Genomic DNA, 20931 nt, shown 5'->3' with positions numbered 1-20931 from the left:
ATCGGCGGTTTCTCAAGGTCCGGTCGGTAGCGAAATTATTAGTTCCCGTATTAATGATGCATGATTAATTTCAATAGTATTTTTTTTTAAATACATAGTGGAGGTATGAAATAGTTCAAAGAGCTTTTCACGTCACCTTAAGTCCCGCTCAGAAGAAATTAATCACGAGAGTTTAAAATCGCGGCGTAACGTATATTCACTTGAGATTTTTCGAGTAATTAAATTGCACCGGTGCAATATTCGAGTGCAAAGGTGACTGTATCACCAGCGCAAATAAATCGGCAATGCGCGTAACTTTTCGCCGCCATATTACGGGGGGAAATATTTCATCCCATTCCGCCGCGGAATGGAGTGACGTTTTAAACGCTCCTCGCCATCGATCGCCATCCCTTCGCGGGGGGTTTATTAAAATACACGCCTGGGGAAGGCGACTTGTTTTTTTTTTTCCTTTTTTTTTCCCCACTGCACCGAGAGAGAATGTGTCTCGCGGGGAGTAAAAGTTGCGGCATTGCATAGCTATCAAATATTGCAGACAGTTATTATTCCCACAATTCAGCCCGCTTTGGTTGATCAAAATCGGTCGTTGAGTGAAGCTTACTCCTACCATTATACCCAATTATTTTTAATTAAATGTTGGACCATGCGAAAATATTTCTACAAGTTTATCTATATGCTTAAATGAAGATACAGTGATTTTCCGCGGACAAATCAAAGCAAAACATCGCCATTACAGCACAAAGTCAGAAGGATAACCTACACACGTTCCGCGCGATCATTAGTCACTAATTTCTTCCGGAAACCCCCAATAAGCTTAGGTAATCCCGTCTAGGGTGCTGAGAAACTCATTGTTTTCCCTAGAGTATTTTCCATGTCAAGTAGCGACTCCTTGAAAGCAACAATTACCACGAACACTTATTTTCAAGTACAAGGAATTGCTTCCACGGGGACGCACGAGTCTAAAGGACTGCCCACTTAAACGACGCTTTGCGTCCAAACTGGACACGATAGAGGAAAACTCGTTCATACAAAAGTCCTTCGGGTCAACACGGCCAGTAAGTTTCATTGGAAACATTTTCCCCCATCGTGCACCGTTAAGGCAGAAATCCGTGCAGAAGTGCAACCGGGGCCGGGGGGAGCGCTCTATGGCGGAGTCGGCGTTTGCCTGGTCGCCGAGGAATTGCGGCAATTTCCCGGCGATGAATTGCGGTCATTTCTTCCGTAACGAGTAGTTTTAATTACCGGCTCGGCCGATCCATCGATCCCGGACCGAGGCAACCAGGAAAATGTAAATGAACCTAAGCCTCGTGGAGAAAGCGCCGCTCGGCGTCGGGATTGCGGGAGCCACGAGTACTCCGAGAAGTCAGGCATTACGGTTCGAGAGGAGCGGACATTTGCGGAATAAGGGAAAAGAGAGAGAGAGAAAGAAAAAAAAAGAGAAGAGAACCCTCGGGAGTTGCGTAACTCCAGACCGAACCTCGGTATATCTTTACGACACTCTCCGCCGCAAATGCGGCCTTATGCAGCATGACTAATGCATCAGAGCCTCACATGCCAACGGAAACGATGACATCAGTGGATTTAACCGCGCGACACGACCGAAAGGTAAACAAGAAGTGTGCGACTTCCTACGAGAAGTCGCGTAATCGAGAAAATGTCCCCTCGATCCATGGGCTTTGCTCTAAAAAACCGATGGCTTCCTCCTAGGACCAGCCTTAACCCCCTGTACTCCATTATCGAGTGTCACTCGACATCTCAATAATGAAAAGCGCAAAGGGTTAACATATCACTTATGTCTGCGCGCCTTAGTCTTCGAATAACAGGTAAAAATGAAAAAAAAAAAAAAACTTCTTCAAGTAATGCTCATTCGGACGACATGACAGTGTTTCGGTGGAAAGGACGCGTAACTACCCCTCAAAAAGATATTCCTTCCTCATGGAAAGAGACGACGGTATTCCGCGCAATTTCATTGAAACTGTAACGCGATTACTTGCGAGAAATATTTTATTCCATGAGTATTTAAGTTAGAAAGTTCTTTTTTTTTTGTGTCAGGATAATTCCTAGGTGCTCACGGGTCATGTGTCAAAGTTTCGGAGGGTTATATCGAATGCCCTTAAAAAACAGTGTTCTATTCTAATCGACTGACGTGAGAGGGGTTTTCAATTAACCTTAATCACCTAATTCGGAAGCCGCGACGTGGTGGGGCTGATTAAAGATGGAGGAAAGGGTTATCGAGGGGAAGGTGTCACGGGTATTTCCAGCAGCCGAACCACGAGGAGGAAATTCAATCGTTATCGTCCCGTGGTATGAGCTAATCACGGATCAGGGGCCTTTCTATTTGGAGAAAGTAATGCGGAGGAACGACGGAGGAGAAATAAATGAGCTGATACGAGGGAGTTTGCAGAGACGGGGTAAATTAAAAAAAAAGAAAAAATTCCTCATTCTCTACTCGATTCTTTCACCTGATCAGACGTTCATTTCTCTTTCTATAGTAATGGAGAGAGTAGATTCGCATTTCCCTCCTGAAATCTCGATCCTCGTATACAACTCTAGCGTCTCGCTGAAAAAAATGTACTTGGCTCGAAACTCTACCGAGCTCCTCGATGGAGAGATCGCAACAGTATCGGTACCCGAAACAATACGACGTACCCTCCACCGGAGCATTTCCACCCGGGACACGTCTCGTTTACCTTCGCCGATGCTTTAAATATCTCTGCACCGAGGAGGACGACAAAGACACCCCCAAGGGGGGTGAGTACATCCCCGATGCAAGAATAAACCCTCGGAAGAGCAATACATACCGGTATTTACAAAGAAAGAGTTACCTAAGTGCATTGCAAAGGGGAGCTGGTACCACGCGGACCGATGAAATTTACAAACGAGGAAGTCCAGAGGGTGATAAAAGGGTGGGACGTCGCGTCGCCGATGTAGGGACGTTTCGATCGGTCCATGTGGAACATTGGGACAATGGGGGAGAGAGAAGAGAGAGAGGGAGGAAAAAAAAACGCGTCGGCGGGGCCGTTCGGGGAATAAAAAATGCCCGGCCGGATAGTCTCCGGTTGGGTCGGTAGTTTTTTTTTTCCTTCTTTTTTTTCTGTTCTCCTCTCCCTTTTTCTCTTTTTGTCCCGTAATTTCGCGAGCGTTTTCCCCTGCGGGGCCGCGGCCGCCACTGAATTATGAAAACCGGCCTCGGCCACGGGGGAACCCGAAACGCGGAACGAGGAACGAGGAACGACCGAGGCTTGCTCAAATACGAGCGCGCTTCGGCCGCCGCGCCGCGGCGCGGCGCTGCGGTCGCCGCATTCGAAACTAAACCAATAAAACACGCCTTGCCGCGCCACTCGGTTCTACGTGACTCCGCCGTGATTTTCGTAGGGTTGGATAGGTATAATACCTCAGGGTAATAGTTATGCCTGGTTTTCTATGAGTACATCACTACGTATAATGGGTCCCTAGTGTTCTGCGGCAAGTATGTCACGCTGTTCCATTTCTAAACGGAGAGTACTAAGTGCTATCGTGCCGCGCACTCGAGAGTTCATTTGAGTAATATAATTACTCCTACAATTAAGGAAGTATCCCTTCGGTGTAATGAATATTTTTCTTACTCAGTCTAGGAGACGCCTTCAGGATCCAGGAACTGTTTTTTCGTCCGTGCAGGGAGAATTAGTGACGACCGTGGAATTAGTCGCCGCGTTATAACTCGGGCCATCCCGTCGGGCTTTCTAAAGGACCATCCTGAGGGTGTACCGTTTCCTAAGCACGGTCCCGAAATTCCAACAGTGACGAAAGTCTAAGCTAACGCGTGGGCTTCGCCGGGAAGAGACTGCGAGGCGGAGTGGGGGAAGCTCTTACGAGGCGGAGTGGGGGAAGCCTTTGGGAGGCGGAGTGGGGGTAGAGCCAGCGGTCCGGGGTATAAAAGCGGCCGGGTGGGGCGGCCCAGCGCAGTGGGGGGACAAACGGGCCGAGGTTTAACGTTGATGTATCGCTCCGGGCTTGAGAGAAATATTTGTAGGTTACGTTGGCGGGTCAACGCCACCCGCTCCCTCGCGGGAGCAGCCTGTCACGGGGCTAAAATTAAAACGAGGCGCGCCCAACCACCCCGCGCTCTCGCACCCGCGTGCGCTCTCTGTACGTGCGCCCTCGCGAGGGCGCCCACTTTGCGACGTAGGGAAGTTTTAAAGCTCGCGGTTACCTCGCGGGGAGCAGCCTTCTTTGTGCTTTCTTGGCCGAATTGGCCGCCGCGACCGCTTTCACCCCGCTCCACGTTAATCTAGGAACACGTCCGCCGGCATTAGCGCGCTCGGGAGCGGACCGAAATGTTGGTACGCCGAGCTGAGTAGGAAAAAAAAAATGAAAAAGGACCGCGAGGTTAAAGGCCGGTTAAATCGTCCCAGTGAAAAGCATACAACGCCATGTACAGGGCCTAGAAATTTTCCATCTCCTTTCCCCGCCAGGAAAACATGGCCCTTAACAAATCTCTCATAGCGTTCCATAATTAAAGAAACATGGAAACATGGCTATGATAGCATTAATTCCATTTAACAAAGGATCATTGTCAAGCTCCATGGCGGGGTGCTTCCACGGTGGATATATTTAATTTATAGTAAGACTCGTTTCGTCCCGGTCGTCATGAAGATCGGTTAAGATGAAGACAAAGACATCTCTCTGGAGGCCCGTGAGACCTCGACCCGGGATTGCAAGGTTAAGACGAAGACCGAGGCGAGACCAAGACACGTCCAAGCGACTCCCTCCGTACTCGAGGCGGTCCCGAGTCAAGATGCCAGTGCCATCCTCGACATTCCGCGCGTCGCACTCGTCCGTTGGTGGGATGCAACTGGTGCGCCTTCTCTTAAATACCCGGCCCGGACCTTCGGCCGGGAGCCTAACCTCTGGTCTCGGCGCACGTGACGAGACATCCGGCCAATGCGGCGGCTCGCCATTTTATTTCGATTGGCCGGATGCCTCTGGGCTGGGGAACGACGACTCAATAACGTGTCGATAAAAGCGATCGGACGGCTCGATTGACCGCCCGTCGGGCATTCGGTCAAACTGTCCGATTAATTGGCCGTGGTACTTTCGGATGGTCCTAGATTAATTTCGCCAGCTGGGCACATCCAACTGAGCGCGCCCATCACACCATGCAACCGGCACTTAGGGAACAATAGGCAAGGTGTCACCCGTGTGCGACATCCAGCGATGAGCAAAATTAGGCCTTGGTCTTAACCCATGTAGAAATTTACCATCGGCGGAATATTGGCCCAACAGTGCAAATGGTTGGCCCAATCTTGGCTGCCAAGCGTGGCCCTTTGTGGAAATGATAACATCGGCGGAGCCTCAACCAATTGTCTTTGCCTTCATTGGGCCAATATTTCTTAATGGAGGAAATACAATAGGCTTGTCGTTTGTCCGATACTTGGGCCAAAATAGGCAACCGCTCTTGGGCCAATGTTAAAATCCAAGGTTGGACCTCTGTGGAAATGATAACATCGGCGGAGCCTCGACCAATCGTCTTTGCCTTCATTGGGCCAATATTTCTTAAAGGTAAAAATACCATAGGCAAAATGATACTCCAAGGCTCGGGNTATGTTATTAATTCGTTGTTTAACTTTTCTGTATATAGTAGTCTCCCTTATAAAGCGGTTAATAAGCTAAATTCCTACATGTGTGATTTTCGAATGGGCCAATCGTTTGCCAAGGGTTGGCTTTCTATAAAAGTGATGGATTTGTCGATGTTGGCCCGACAGTCGGTCCTACATCGGGCCAATCGTTTGCCGAGGGTTGGCTTTCTATAAAACTGATGGACTTGTCGATGTTGGCCCGACAGTCGGTTCTATATTGGGCCAATCGTTTGCCAAACATCGGCTGTCCTTAGGCTAAGGATGTAAACCGACATTGGCCCTAACAAATGCCGATGGTATTTTCAACATTGGGCCAAGATAAGTGAGCGAGACTCGACTACCAATATTGGCCCAATGTTAAAACGATGGTCAGCATAGGCGAAAGATTGAAATTTCTACATGGGAAGGTCTTGATGGTGTGCCTTCGGGAAGACCATCGAAGACCCATCACACCTTGCAACCAGCACTTAGGGAACAATAGGCAACGTTTTACCCGCGTGCGACATCTAGCAATAAGCAGAAGTAGGCCTTGGTCTTAAGGTCTCGATGGTTTGTGCTCCCCGCAAGACCAAATTTGCGATTTTCGCGAAACCAAGACCAACGCCAAGACCATCGCGCACCCATCACACCTTGCAACCGGCACTTAGGGAACAACAGGCAAGGATTCACCTGCGTATGATACCTAGCAGTAAGCAAAATCAGGCCTTGATCTTAAGGTCTTGATAGTGTGTACTCCCCGCAAGACCAAATTTGCGTTTCTCGCGAGACCAAGACCAACACCAAGACCATCGCGCACCCATCACACCTTGCAACCGGCACTTAGGGAACAACAGGCAAGGATTCACCTGCGTATGATACCTAGCAGTAAGCAAAATCAGGCCTTGATCTTAAGGTCTTGATGGTGTGTACTCCCCGAAAGACCAAGTTTGCGTTTTTCGCGAGACCAAGACCAACACCGCTCTTCCCCTTGCACCATCGAAAGAGAGAGAAACGACTCGTTCTCGGCCCTAATCACTGGTCCAACACCCAATATTAGAATCTGGGCCATCCAGAAGAGGAAGTTACTCGTCGACCATTCGATTCGAGGCCCCGGGATTGGCGTCGACGGAGGAGGATCCGTCGTCGAGGCTTCTAGGTGGCCCCGGACCCTGAAGAGCTTCAAAGCGACGATTTTTCACCTCCAGATTGGAAACCACCGAGCCCGTGGCTCGGTTTCAAAAGTGAACAGTCGATCGTATTTCGAGGGCTTTCGGGCTCCCCCACGTTTCGCTTCTCCCCTAGGATGTGTCCGCGCCCTCTTATCGCTCGTCTCCTCCGAGAGTGTATTAACACACGACCGTCCCTGGAGAGGATGATGCCCCGACCCAAGGAGACACGTGTCTCGGAAAAGAAGGAGACGGTGATTCCATGTTAGCACTTTTTGCCGATAAAACCAGGCGCACCTAAAATCAGCCCCTAATCCCATCGATTTAGCGATACCTTAACATAATCAAAATTACACTTGTCGACCAAGTAAAGTATTAAATTAAATTATAAAATCCCACTACCGTGATTACACGAATGTCCTCCACGTGTCAGATCGTAACACGTTTCTTCATCTTGCAAACGCAGACAATTAAATGTACTTCCTTGGAAATGTTTCCCTCTAACCAATGTATGGATCTCTCTCTGGCGGAGGTACCAAGGTGTACTTTTAATCCTCTTTTTTTTCCTTTTATGTCTACGGAGGAGTACTATGCGAGATATTCTCTAACGAAACCCGGCTTTAACGACATCCGATCAAATTAGATCGGCCCCCGAGTTGTTTCGTCCCATTCTAGGTACAGGGAAGTTAATTACGCGAGCGGTCATGAGCCTCTTTGCATCGTTCCAGTCAATTTCATACTCGGGACGGACGCGGGGAGGGGTCTAAAGTTGAGGCGCATTAATGCGCAAGTACCGGTAACATCGGTACCAAGGTAAAATCGGAAAAGTGGTAATTGTCACGAGCCGTGTAAGTAGCTTACGGGAAATAAAGCCGCACGCGAGCCGGCAACGATCGTCCTGAGAATAATGATCTGAAATAACTAAGTCGGGCTTGCAACTGGCACGGAAGCTTTATGTACATGCACATGCACCCCGTGCACTTATACCGGGGAAATGCGCATGCGCCGTAACGAGGGCAAACACCGAGCGGATACTCCGAGAAATTATTTATGCGCGAGAAGTACACCTGATGGATCTTTTTCTTTTTCTCTTTTTTTTTTTCCTTCTTTTGCCAAATTCCAAACTGCCAGGAAAATTGTTCGCAAGGAAACGGCGGGGAGAATTGTTTGCCAAGTCTTTTATCGCGTTGATTGAAGACGGATATGTGGAATTTTCGCTCCTGATAAGGGACACTTTTATCTGATATCCAGAACTAAGACTTGCTACGATCGATCCAGAGGTATCCCCTCCGAGTTTTGAGGTTCCAGCTACAGGAATATATCGAAAGGGGGGGGATTTAGAGACGCGACGATAAAGCCGAAAGGCAGGCGAGGAAGGAGAGAGAGAGAGAAAGGAGAGGTTGGGTCGAGGAAGCTTGGAAAGATCAATAGAAACCTTGAACGCGAACAAACTGCGAGGAGCTACCGCCCCCGACTAGCTCAAGACGTCGAGGCCCAACCATTTTAAGGCTGCAATGAAAATGAATAACTAATTAAAATCCAGAGGATGAAAATTGGGAGAAATTGACCAATTTTTTGTAGAGCTTCCATTTATCTAACCACGTGACGTTTCCACCCTGTGGATTAAAAGGAGAAGCCTGGAGGCGTTCCATCCGTGGACTTCATCACGAAGCGTAGGTGATGATTTATGAGAAAAAGGAAAAAAGGAAGAAAATCGACAAAAGTTATTGGGGTCGGCATTTTCAATTCGGAAGTCGAGCCGACCTCTTGGCTAAGTAACATTATGTCCGAGCACGCGCCTTGTTAAGCCATGAAATCCATGTACGGAGTGCATGCACGGGGCATAAAAGAGGCTCTCTTCTTGGTGTTGATCGATGGCGGCATTAAATCACGAATCCTCTGGATTTTAATATGCCACGTGATATCGCCGCAGGCTAAGAGAAAGTAGCGCACGGATCATCGGACTTGGTTTACTTAGCCCCGGCTCTACAGCGTCGCGTTGCAAATCGATTTTACCGTGTTAATGTTAAGGAAATATCCCCACCTTAATAACACCTTACCCCGGCCCCAGCCACAATGCACCTTAATAAGAGACCTTTCGAGCCCATAATTGAGGATAAGACACCTCGGAGTCCCGCCCCGAGATGTGCACTTGGCTCGAGACGCAACCGAGTCTCCTCTTACCCGATAGCTGGATTTTTCCACCTTCCTTTACTTTACGTTCATACTAATTAATCTGAATATCAGGCCGAGGAATAATCTCCCCGCCGTGTTTATCGTAACCTAACGCAATTAGAACGGCGGCAACTTATTCCTCCACCTGAGGTAAGTGCAACGTCAATTTGCACAGTGAGCTGTTAAAGTGCCACACAACGTTGTACTGCATCACAAATAGATTCTCTTGTCTCAACGTTAAGTAAATCTCCCCCTGATAACACCTTCGCAAGTTTATCTAGGAAGCACCTAAATAAAAGTCCTCCGAGGACCCATAATTGAGACTAAGAGCCCCTGGAGCCGCGTCCCACAAGGATACGTATTTGGTGCGGGACTCAGCCGAATTCCCTCGCGCACTGCCTAAGGTCCTATCTCCTCTAAATTCGATGGATTACAATTTGGCACCCGCAAACAAGTCGAAAGATTTTCCCATCCCGGATTATCTCCCCGCAATCGGAGCAACAAAAAACGTCGCCAATTGGCAAAAGCGGGTTAAAAAGTGCCGCGCAAAAGCTGCGGAACGAAGCTCGACGGGTGCGGCAAGGTGCAGTCGCACATCGCCCAGGAGGCAATCTCTTATCCGGCGAGTTATCTCTTATCAAAGTTGACAATATGCCCCCCGTTCCAACAGTGCCGAAAGCAAAGCGAGTTCGTCGAGCTAATTGGCTCGATCGTTTAACCTTTAAAGCTCTCGAGCGATCAAAGCTTATTTCCTGGTGCCTTCGACAAAGAGCCGCCCGCTCCGACGGAAACACACCACTGGAAACAATGCAGGGTAGCTACCTTGTCGAGGTGCAGGCTGCATTGTTGCACAAGAGCCGGCCAGGAGCCCACTCGGACATTGGGGATGTCGAACGCCGCGATTTGACGAAAAAGAGAAAACAAAAAGAAAAAAACCCCCACCGGCAACGCAACTTTCGAAATACAATCCTCGAAATAACCTAACAATTGGGAACGATTTCATGATCCAACGGTCTATTGTTACGGCCGTACATTTTTTTAACGCCGAAGACCGTAATCCTTTTAAATTTCACATTTTAAGGTGATGTGCAGTCTATTACTGTACAGATGAGTACCAGATTTCTTAATAGTAAAATAATTAAATTCATCATTCCTAGGGTGTGGAAAACAAAGGCTGGAGTACAGTAAGAGAGTTAAGGTTAACTGAAACACGTCGAGGAACTTGATCGACGTCGGTAAAGAAGATCTTTCGAAATGCCTGTATCGTCGACGTTGGCTTTTATATTGACCGCTGTGTCGAATTACATTGGGCATTGTACTAAGTGGCATTCTCCACCTGACCCCGGGGAAATGGAACGAAACGGGGAAAAATGGGTGTTGGAAATAAAAAAAAAAAAAAATGGGGAGGCACTGTGGAAATTTCGCGATTTGAATAATCCCATGACGCGGTGTTATTGCAAGTATCCACGGAAAGGGGGCCACCGGCGTAATTTGAAATTAAACGTAATGGACACGAATTCCACGGTGTGTATCGGATTTCAGTCCCCGTGAATGCCTCGTTTGCTAATTATGACAATTCTCTGTTTGTCTCGGGCGTATCGATCCGAAAGCGCGAGTTAATGCACGAGTTAATTTACTAATTTGCGTGCTCTAATATTTCGGGCGAGCCTGGATTTCAAATCATTGATACGCCTCCACTACACAACGAATAAAAAGGAAAAAAAAAAAGAAAGGAAAGGATACATGAAGGATAACATGATATATAGAATGACCCTTTCGTGCCACCTTAAGTGCACGAACATATTTTGTGCGATATGAACAAAAAAGAAAATAATAAAAAAAAAATTATTCAATCAAGAACGTAGGAATATTTCTCCTGAAAAAGCGGTGGATTTCTTGAAAGACGAATATATCTTGTATGATACCAAAATAGAATATTTTAACGTTTCGATGTATAGAATGACCCTTTCGTACCACCTTAAGTGCACGAACATATTTTGTGCGATATGAACAAAAAAGAAAATAATAAAAAAAAAAATTATTCAATCAAGATCGTAGAAATATTTCTCCTGAGAAAGCGGTGGATTTCTTGAAAGTCTCGCAACGAAACGCATCGCCGAGGAATTCCGCAAGGCAAATCGGCATTCAGTTCTCATTCGCGAATGTCTGATTCGCTAATCACGTCGATTCCCTGTTTGGCACGCTCAAATCGATGCGAATGCAGGAGTTAATTCGCGACCTCGACCGGCGAATCGCTCAGTTTGGCCATTACGGGATCCCTGGCTAGAGGATCCGGCATTTGGCACTTGCCAATTGACATTTGTCATTCGGCATAAGAGAACGGAGATCTCGACCCGGTCCGAAGCGGAAAGAAGTAGAAGCTGTAGGTAAAAATTGCAAAGGGGAACGACAAGGCCAGAACGGAAAGAGGTCCTTCCGGTTGGCGAAAAAGAGAGGAAACCGGGGGAACGGGGAAACAGAACCGGAAGCTCGGTAAAGAGACAAAGACCCCTGTATTCTTACTGCAACTGCGGCTCCAAAAGCATCCTCGGAACCCATTTAAACCGCACACTGTGGGGGCCAGGGGCTCTCGAGAAATGGGACAAAAGTTGGGGAAAAAAAAAAAAAATAAGAAGAAGAGAAATGGCCAGACTGAAATTTACAACCCGAAACGCAAAATCCAGCCAAAAGGCCGTTCAATCCCGACGCATCCTCGCATTTCATGGGAAACGTCTCCGTATAAACGCCGCCATGTTTCTTTCAGCCAACCCCACGGCGAGGACATGTCCAAATTATTTAATTTACATTAAATCACAATTTAAATTTAAATAGACATTATTTGTTCATTCGCGACTCTTACGAAGGTGGCGATCGATCTGCTAGAGATCTCCTATGGTTTTAATTACCGATATACTGCAAGATTTGCATTAACGCATGTTAAATGCAACACGGGAAATATGACAAACGAGAAATTTCTTAATCTTGCCGAGCAGGGAATTAGCGTCATTCTGACCGATCACGATTCCGCAATAACGTTAACTCGAGGGCGAATCACGAAACCCGATGACTTATTAAAAGCGTCAATTTTTCTGACATTTCCTGTTGCGCAATTATGACAAAGTATCGGTGGAAGATCCCACGAGGGATTCTGCTGATCCAGCTGATCCAGCGACGGATCTTTTTAATCACCGATGAACCCGCAAGATTTCCGCCGATGCGTCCTAAATGCAACGTACTGCACCAAGGAAGAACAAAAAGCACGTACAAGCTTGTCTGTATTTAAAGTGGAGGATTTAGTGCACTTCTGTCCGATCACGATTCAGCAATAACGTTAACGTGACACCCAGACGATAAATCCCGATTGATTAGAGATGGTATTTTCTGACATTTCCGGCTGAGCAATGCCCTTCATGAAAGGTGGAGATCGGAGTTCCTATTGTTCAGAGTGCAATCGCAGAATCGTAGGAGATGAAAATTCATAGCCGAGCTGACAATTATTTATACAAAATTATACGCAAGACATTCGATGAATAAACATATCTACTAAAAATCATCCGTCAATCGGGGCAATAAAAAAAAATAATCACAAGGTCTAAATACTCTACCGGACACTCTATTTAAAGTAAGAGAAAAAAAAAAAAGAAAAGAGAAACATACCGCAGGTGCAAAAACCGTAATACAAAATAATTCCTAATTAATAAGACGTTGTCTGAGTAGGAAATAAAAACTGCGCCGACGGGCAAGACATTTTCTTCGGATTTTCGGCGACATTTCCGCTTTATCCCTCCTTTTGTCCAATTCGAGGTCGATCGACCTCGTCCCGTGTCTGCAATCACGGCGTAAAAAACTAAAAGACCCAGATCCGTGGGTCGCGGGAAAAAGAGAGGAAAAAAGGGAACTCGGCGAGAGAGAAAAAAAAAAAGATCCGAATGGGAAATTCGCTCGCCGAGACAAAGAGGCAGCAAACGAAAAGGGAACCTGACAGTGACAGCTTTCAATTGATCACGGTTTTTGACGGCCGTCGCGAAAAGCTCCGCAACATGTACCCTAGGTACATAAGCCACTTCAAAATGGCGCCGAAACGAGGGGACGAATTGGAGATCACCGAAAAGTTAACCGTGGACCGTCTCGAAAAAGGGAGGGAGGATATACAGACAAAGCCATCCTTTGATATCTCTAGGAAGACAGGGAAAAGGAAAGGAAATTTGGTCGCACAAAGACGGTGAAAAGAAAAAAAAAAAGCAACATTCAGATTGAAACGAAATGAATAAAAAATTTCGAAACGTCCCACTCGTCCCGTCGCCGGGAATAAAATGAAAAAGAGAACTCGCGACGTGGCAGCATTAGGGGAATTCTAAAATACTAAAGCGTTAGGTCATCGTGGAAATAACTTTCACCGAGGATAAAACGGTCCCTCCATAACTTGTTAACAGGTCACACGAAGTGTGACTCGCCACATTTCACAATTCTCGGGTATTAAGCGTCCCCTCGACGTCGCCGATATCGGCGTAATATCACGGTAAGAATGGAGAAAAAAAAGTTAGTAAGGAACAAAGAGCGAGTTTTACGGCTGTGCGAACCTGGAATTCAGTTCGGGGCACAAACAAAATTACAAGTCTCACTGAAATGTCTCCGTGACGTATACGTTTCCTCCACGTTGTTTTGTTGGTGGCATATTTTTTGTTTTTTAACAAAAACCGAAGCTACTCGAAAAGCTGAAGAAATTTAGCCTGGAAAACGTTAGGATGACCATTTACGGGATTTCTTAATTTTCTTTAAACAGCTCTGGTGTTTGAGTAAGAGAAAAATGGCAGAAAGAGAACTGAACGTGGCATGAACATCTCGGAAACATTCCAATGAGCCTGTTCATATTGTTTGTGCCTCAACCTGGATTTCAATTAGCCCCGACCGAGGACCGATTCGCAAGAACCGAGTGGAAGTGGCGAAGGGCGCCATCTTGTTCGCACTTCTTCGCCCAATAAAAGTCCTCCGAAGGAAGGACCTCGTGTCTGGTTTTTACACCCGTGGAATAAATGTCCCGGGTGAGGTTTAACCGATCGCGGGTCGAAAATCGTTCAGCAAAAACCTCCCTCGACAGGGGGAAGTGCCGAGACGAGGAGGCGAGAAATGGCGCGTGAAAATCTGAGCCGAAAGACATCGACGCCGGAAGACGCGGCGAAGACGTCGAGGACGTTCCAAGACGCGGCGAAGTCGTCGAGGACGTTCTAAGAGGCGTCACACGTCCTGACGAAAACCGGGCCGAGGTTATTTTTCACCCCCTGGAGGTAAATTTCGGCAGAACGAGCGTTTCCCCGCGGCCGAATGGCGGTACTTCCGGTCCCACGGGCGCCATCTTAGACGGCGTCTCCACCCCGTGACAATGATCAGAGCCAAACATAAAAGGTGACGCATTCGTGAGAAATGACGTCAGGAATGGTGGCATAATCCGCATCTCGGGTACCATGCATGACTCAAGATCAATTACGTGCTGATTACTCGTGATAATTGGGACATATCTCACGGTTGACCCGACGCCCATCTCGATGAAAACCGACAAAAGTAAACCATATTGCGATCCCTTTATGAGCAAGTATAGCGAAATAAATATTCCCTCGATACCCAATGACGGTATATACATGGGGTTACTTATCTACTTACATAGGCGGCCGCCATCTTGGCTCGACGTAAGCGCAAGCGAAGCGAAACCCGAGTGACGCTTTCGTCGGGGAATTACTTGTACCTCGAGTTATATTATATTAGGCCGACATTATACGCATCCGCGGCATTATGCGTGGTTTAAGATCAATTACGTGCCGATTAAGCGCAATAAACGGGCGATTTATGGTCCCGAGTCTGGACACGTTCATGGGAATTACACGTTTTAGGTGCGTTACGCCCCACGTGTATGATCACGATCAGCAGGTGATATAAGTGGATACATATTACGTTATTAGGTAATTTTATGCGTAATGTACGGGATGGAAACTACGTGGATTAAAATCAGAGGCTACTTCAAAGGCGACTGGTGACTCCGCATCTCCAAAAATTGTCTTCGGCCCTATTTGCGCCCTAGAAATAAGTACCGCGAACAGGTCTTGCGGATTTAATAAATGCCGCTGCCAGCAGGGCGGTATTTAAGGTCGCCATGTTTCCGCGGAAATGAAGGAGGTCACATTTAATTACCGCGTTACATGCACCCCGGGGCAATTACCCGCGTGCAAGATCAATTACGTGCCGATCAAACGCAATAACGGGGACACTTAACAATTGGTAGTCGAGGCACGTTTCCCCGAATAATGAATTTTAAACGCGTGCCATTATTCTTAGCCCGGGTTATTACATAATGTTATGCACGTAAGGGGGGCAAAAACATTGAAAATTAAAATGCTTCCCGGACTCCTTGGATTTAATTTTTCGCCTGGCATAAGCACTTACATTTATCATTTGCATATCGTTCTCGTCTCGGCACTAAACAAATGAAAAAAAAAAAAAACAGAAAAAAGAAAATAGAAAAGTAACGAGAGAGAAAAGATGCAAGCTCGATTGGGTCGTTGACAATTTAATTAAGGCCGTTTCTGCCGCTTAGAAATTAAGCTCTCCGTATTTAACGCTAGGACTACCAAGATGGGTCGAAATGACGTGTTTCAAATGGCTCGTCCTATAGAAGAAGAAAAATCTGCCGGTCGTTCTAGTGTTAAGAGGGCCAATCAGACGTCCGGAAAGAACATTAAGAGCAGAGCTTGAGTTAAAGCGAAAGCGGCCGAGCGGCCCTTAACTGCCAATTTATACAGTCTTAAAAGTAGCAGAATAGTCTCCCCCCACAAACCGGACACAATTTCCTCTGGATCGGCCAATTCTAGGCAACAAACAGCCCGTGAATCCGATCCAACGGAAATTTCTCACAGTCCGGTTGCACAGGCCGGAAACCGGGAAATAGTGGCCGGCCCGGGACAATCGTTTCGATCGGTTAATGGACTTTTGTCGGGAACAAAACCCGAGGAAATCGATCGCTTCCTACGAATCGCGATCGGCCAACCCAAATCGACTGGGCAGGTCGACGATATCAAGGGGGAAAATAAGGAAAACCATTTTATTCGGTGCAAGTATTAATTTATAAGGAAATTCCATTCGCGCGGATCAGACAGGTTGTATGAACCTGGAATCCAGTTTGAGGCACAAAATAAACAGGCTTATTAAAATGTGCCACGTTGAGTTTAGCTTTCGGCATTTTCCTTTTCCAAATCAGAGCTGTTGAAAAAAATAAACAAATTCCGAAACCATGGAAATTTGGATTATTTCCACTCCAATGGGTCCTCCGACGTTAAGAAAATTCAAATGACCATTTTCAGGATTTTTTTCTCCATGGCTTACGGTTCTCACAGTCGCTTGCATAATTTGCGGGGGTAAATGACGGGGAGTACTTATGCTAAGAATTTTTTTGGGGGTAGTCTTTGGCAGTGTACGAAATTAAAGTCCTTAAGAACGTTAAAATCTTCCTTTTCACTATGTTTATGATTTTTTTTCTGCGCCCAAGGTTCCGCCAGTAGCTCGATTTAATTTCTGGGCGTACCCTGGGGATAGTACTCGAACCCAGATTTCTTTTTTCATCGATATTAGAGTTTCAACTATCGCTGCCGGTGGTGAAACGTCGCCGCAAACTACGAAGACGTGCTAACGAGCGTGCGACAAAACGCCGGCAGAATGCAACATGCCGACGTGGCCGTAACCTCTCCTACTAGCAAGGTGAACCCAGGTTGCAGAAGGTAAGAAATAATGCTTAGAGCATCGCAAGCGAGTCGGAATAGAAGAACCCGCTAAATGTAATCCGACGACAACTCGGTCTGCTCGTCAGGGCGCGAAAGACGAGGTGCAGCGAATCGACGTCACCAAGAGCATCGTCGAAAAGGCACTACGAGAAAATTCGAGAAAAATAAAAAATAAAAGAAGAACAAGAAAGAATTTGATTTTTATTGATAATGCGTTTGATAAAGCGACGGTTAAACAAATGTCTCCTAGCCTATCCGGGAAAATCACTGATCGAAGCAATCCAAGCCGCGACGAAATAAATAAAAAAAAAAAAAAACAGAATCAACACAAAGTCTAATGATACCGCGGAGACTTGTAAAGCTTACAAATGATACCGGAAACGATTCGTATTGGTGTACATCATGTAAGTTTCTTTCGCTGCAATCGCCAATGGGTAGTTGGTACCTAATTTTTTTTTTCTTTTTAATTTTAAGTCAGCGTTACAGTAACACGTGACGTAATCCCCAACTTCGCCAATGGACGGTCTCGAACTTTGTTTAAGCCGTGGCTAAACGATTCAGCCTTGGCTGAGAAACCGGTCTGATTCATAAGGAAGAATACGACGCTACTGCGCACGATCTCTGATTGGCAATTTCTCGAGAATTGTGTATTATTAACCCCCCAACTCGAAGATACACATTTAAGGATGCACCGCTTTTGAGGAAGCGGGTTCGCGTAATTTTAGAAGTTATTCAAAGAGAGGCGAGAAAAAAGACTGCGCGATATAAGATACGGAGAACCGGATGGTGCCTATCTTTTTTTAAAAGGCAATATTTAACGTTAAACAACCTCAGTCGTATACCGAATTTTTCCCGAAATCCTACACGTTGGAAATATTTATAGCGCGTCTCTTCCCAACGACGTCGACTATCTCTTAGCTTCCGAATTTCCCCGCAAGACATTGAGGTCGCTGCTGTGCAAATGACATATCATTAACCCGAAAATAGATGTTTAATGTTCTGCGCGTTCCATCTGTTTTTTATGAATAACCAGGAGATTCCGGAAAGGAATTAATGGTCGGCAATATACGCGATAGGCATATTTTACATTTTTTTTTTTTTTTCCGGTGCCGTCCGCTATCACCTCGCTTCCGTATTTCCCCTTAAGCGATTAGGGTCGCCCACCAGGAGTGGCTGCCCTCGCAGTAGGTGGACTTTTTGCGGCTTCTCCGACGTAACCTCGCTTTTAATGCCCAGGTACTTCTTTCCTGGCGGCAAGTACCCCCGAGACTGTTAAGGCTCCCTGATAAAACTCTCATTGTTAAAGCACTCCGGGCCTAATCTTTCCCACTGTATGATAAATGCCCGCTCGTAAGGCTCCCTGATAAAGCAGTCCCATTGATAAGTAACCTCGGTAATATAGGCACGGCACCGACGACTCGTTATCGCAGTCTCACTTTTCCTGCTCTTGCACTGTGCGATAATTAACTGCACCGACAGAAATCGGAGATAGGAATTCCCTTAATGCAAGTGAGCCTTACGGCTCGTTAGAACGAGAGGATCCCATTGGTTAAATTTGAAATTGCAGAAATTTTACCCAAACTTCACCTATATAGTTCCACGAGGCCGGATTTTACAGTTCAATTGCGATACCATACAGTGTAGCGGACAATGGTCCATAGAACAATTAAAAGGAGTCCAATACGAACGTTAGATCGACGATTTCCGCCTTTTCGCCCCTACAGTTTATCTTTCAAACGCGTTTTAGAATGTTTCGACGTGCAACTTTTCCTTATCGAAGCGGAATCGACATTGCGATAGAGGAGTTCTCCCTATTGTCTGGAATCCCGAGCAGCCATTGACCCTGAACCGCTGCAACACGGTGCAGTCTTAAGCGAGGGAGATTTCAAATGTTCCCACTAGAACGACACACCCGATCCAGTTTTACCCCGTAATGACGGAAATTGTGACTGGTGATTCTGTCACCGGGGAAAAAAAAAAATAAATAAAAAAGAGAGAAAAAACAGAACCGCCGCTCTTCACACCGCAATTCGGACGTCCGACACGGCTCGATTAAACGCACGTTTTGCCATGTAATTTCCCTCCATTGCCCTCTGTACTTTTTTAACCGTGCAAATGGCCAGAGCCACACGAGGCAAAGCCATAAAATTCGCGACGCCGTATCCGAGCGGCTCAATTGATCTCAAGGTCAGGGGGAAGGTACTATTAATACTTCTTATATCGCGTAAATTCGCGCTTGCTCGGAAACAGCTGCCGCTAAGACTCCCACGAACAAATACCGCGGCGACAGGTTCCCACCTCGACTCTAACCCGACTTACAAAATATATACCTAGTACCAACTCTAACTTGACTTTACGATTACGAGCGTCACACAAAATCTCCGTCGAGCATCATTTTTAACCTTCACGGCTCTCACAAAATTCACGTCGACCGTCTTTTCTGAACTGACTTCGCGATTCTCTGAAAATGTGTCCCGTGAACACCATCCTCACAAAATCCGCGGCAAATACCGTTTCTACCTTGATTTTGCAATCGTCACAACATCGTCTCTAACCAGATATAGCGTTTCACAGAAACTCCGCTTCGACCATATCCTCTAGGTTGACTTCACGATTCTCATAGAAATCCGTGCCGACCTGCAACGCGGTGGATTCTATTCGCCCAAGATAGTCGCGACCAAAGTATCGACTAAGAAACATCACTCGCTAAAACATTGACAAATGGCTCGCCAACAGGTTCCCACCTGTGCGCAACCCTATCCCCGTAGACCACCCATAGCCGGCCATAAAACCACATAAAACGAGCTCCAAGGCGCACAGTTACCTCGTACGTCCCGAAAAGCCTCATTACATAACTCCGGAGCCGTCTCCAAGCCGCGGAGTCGACACATTTCGCGGTTTTGCACAACGCACCAGATACATCAACACCCCCCCAAAATCCACACACCCCCCAATTATCGAGAGGTCTCGTTCCCGAGACCAACCTCGAGTTTCCGGCTAGCTAAATCGGTAGAGCCACGAGACTTGCGTCTCCAAGGTCACAGGATAATATCCCCGAACCATCGACACAGCGTCGTCCACTCTCCATCGCCTTCCCAAAGATCCCGCTACCATACCCGTGAAAAAGCAGGTGTTAAACCAGGCCGGCGATTCGTCGAACTCGCAGCTCCGTTACATAACCCGGGAGGTCGGTCGCGTCGTCACAAAGAGAGCCGAGAACCCGCACGTTTTAACACCACATATTTTTCACCGGTAGGGTAAGATCCAACATCGGTCCCACCACCAGGGTGTGCCGCCCGTGGGTACCCACGGGAGCACTTGAACACTGATCGGCGCGTACCTCGGCGAGGGTTCGCTGGTCGTGGCCGGTCCTCTCCAGGGTTCTTCTTCGGGGCGGCTATCCGTCTCAGGTTCGTGCCCGGCGACGACTCCTCTCTGCGTGTCGCCAGTTTTCTCCAGCAGGCCGGCGTTCCTCGTTCGGCGGGCTCCTCGTGTCGCGCACTGACCCGACTCGCGCCTATCTGCCGCTCCTGCTCGCGCGCGCCGTCCCTCTGGCTCCCTCTCCCTCCGTTACGCGGAACTGTCACCGCGGCCGTGGCGGCGCATAGCAGAGAGCGGTCTTCCCTCGGCGCGCTCCCCGGCGTAGCCGCTCCTCTTCCTGGGGCGAGCGTCGACGGAAACGAAGGCGGAGGCGCGGGCGGCGCTCGCCGCGGAAACCCTGGGAAGCCTGGAAAGCTCGCGAAGCCGTGGCGCGCGCGTAAAAGCGGGCGAGGTCGCGGGCCGGCGAGTCTCTCTCTCTCTCCCCCTTTGTCCGGGTCTCCTCTCTCTCTCTCTATCTCTCTCTGTCTCCCTCGCTCGGCTCGGTGGGTGCGCGTCGACGGCTGGCCGTGCACGCTGCAGCTGCGAGAGACCGCGGGGCAAGCGATGTCTCGAGGCGAGTCGAGAGGGCGAAAAGGAGGCGAGCGGTATACCGGCTGGGCGACGGAATTGCGACTGGTGGCTGGGACGGCGGGGGCCTGCCGCGACGCCGACTGCCCACGGGCTGCGCCCCCCTCCCCGCGCCACCGCCCGCCGCGCCGGCGTCGTTCCCCTCCGCGGCTCGATACCGCCGCGCCGGGCGCATGCGCGACTCCCCTCTCGCCGAGCGCGGCGCCCCCGCCGCCGACGCGGCGAGATCCGGCAACAGGGCCGCGGCCCGACCCGACCCGCGAGTCGCTTTTTCGACGTATT

At 47.9% G+C, this 20931-nt stretch overlaps 1 protein-coding gene across 5 annotated transcripts in view; it reads right to left on the bottom strand.

Moving 5' to 3' along the window:
* Positions 1-20679, bottom strand: part of LOC105694863 — a 246339-nt gene extending 225660 nt beyond the window's left edge. For all 5 annotated transcript variants that reach the window (XM_012415957.1, XM_012415974.1, XM_012415994.1 and 2 more), the window contains exon 1: positions 20042-20679. The gene's annotated coding sequence lies outside the window, so the exon portion shown is untranslated. The remainder of the gene's footprint in view (positions 1-20041) is intronic.
* Between the last annotated feature and the right edge of the window lie 252 nt (positions 20680-20931).

The sequence above is a fragment of the Orussus abietinus genome, unplaced genomic scaffold, assembly GCF_000612105.2.
Source record: "Orussus abietinus isolate OABI.00-Male unplaced genomic scaffold, Oabi_2.0 scaffold69, whole genome shotgun sequence".
Lineage (NCBI taxonomy): Eukaryota > Metazoa > Arthropoda > Insecta > Hymenoptera > Orussidae > Orussus > Orussus abietinus.
Note: the sequence above shows the minus strand (reverse complement) of the source record. Positions and strands in the feature narration are given on the sequence as shown.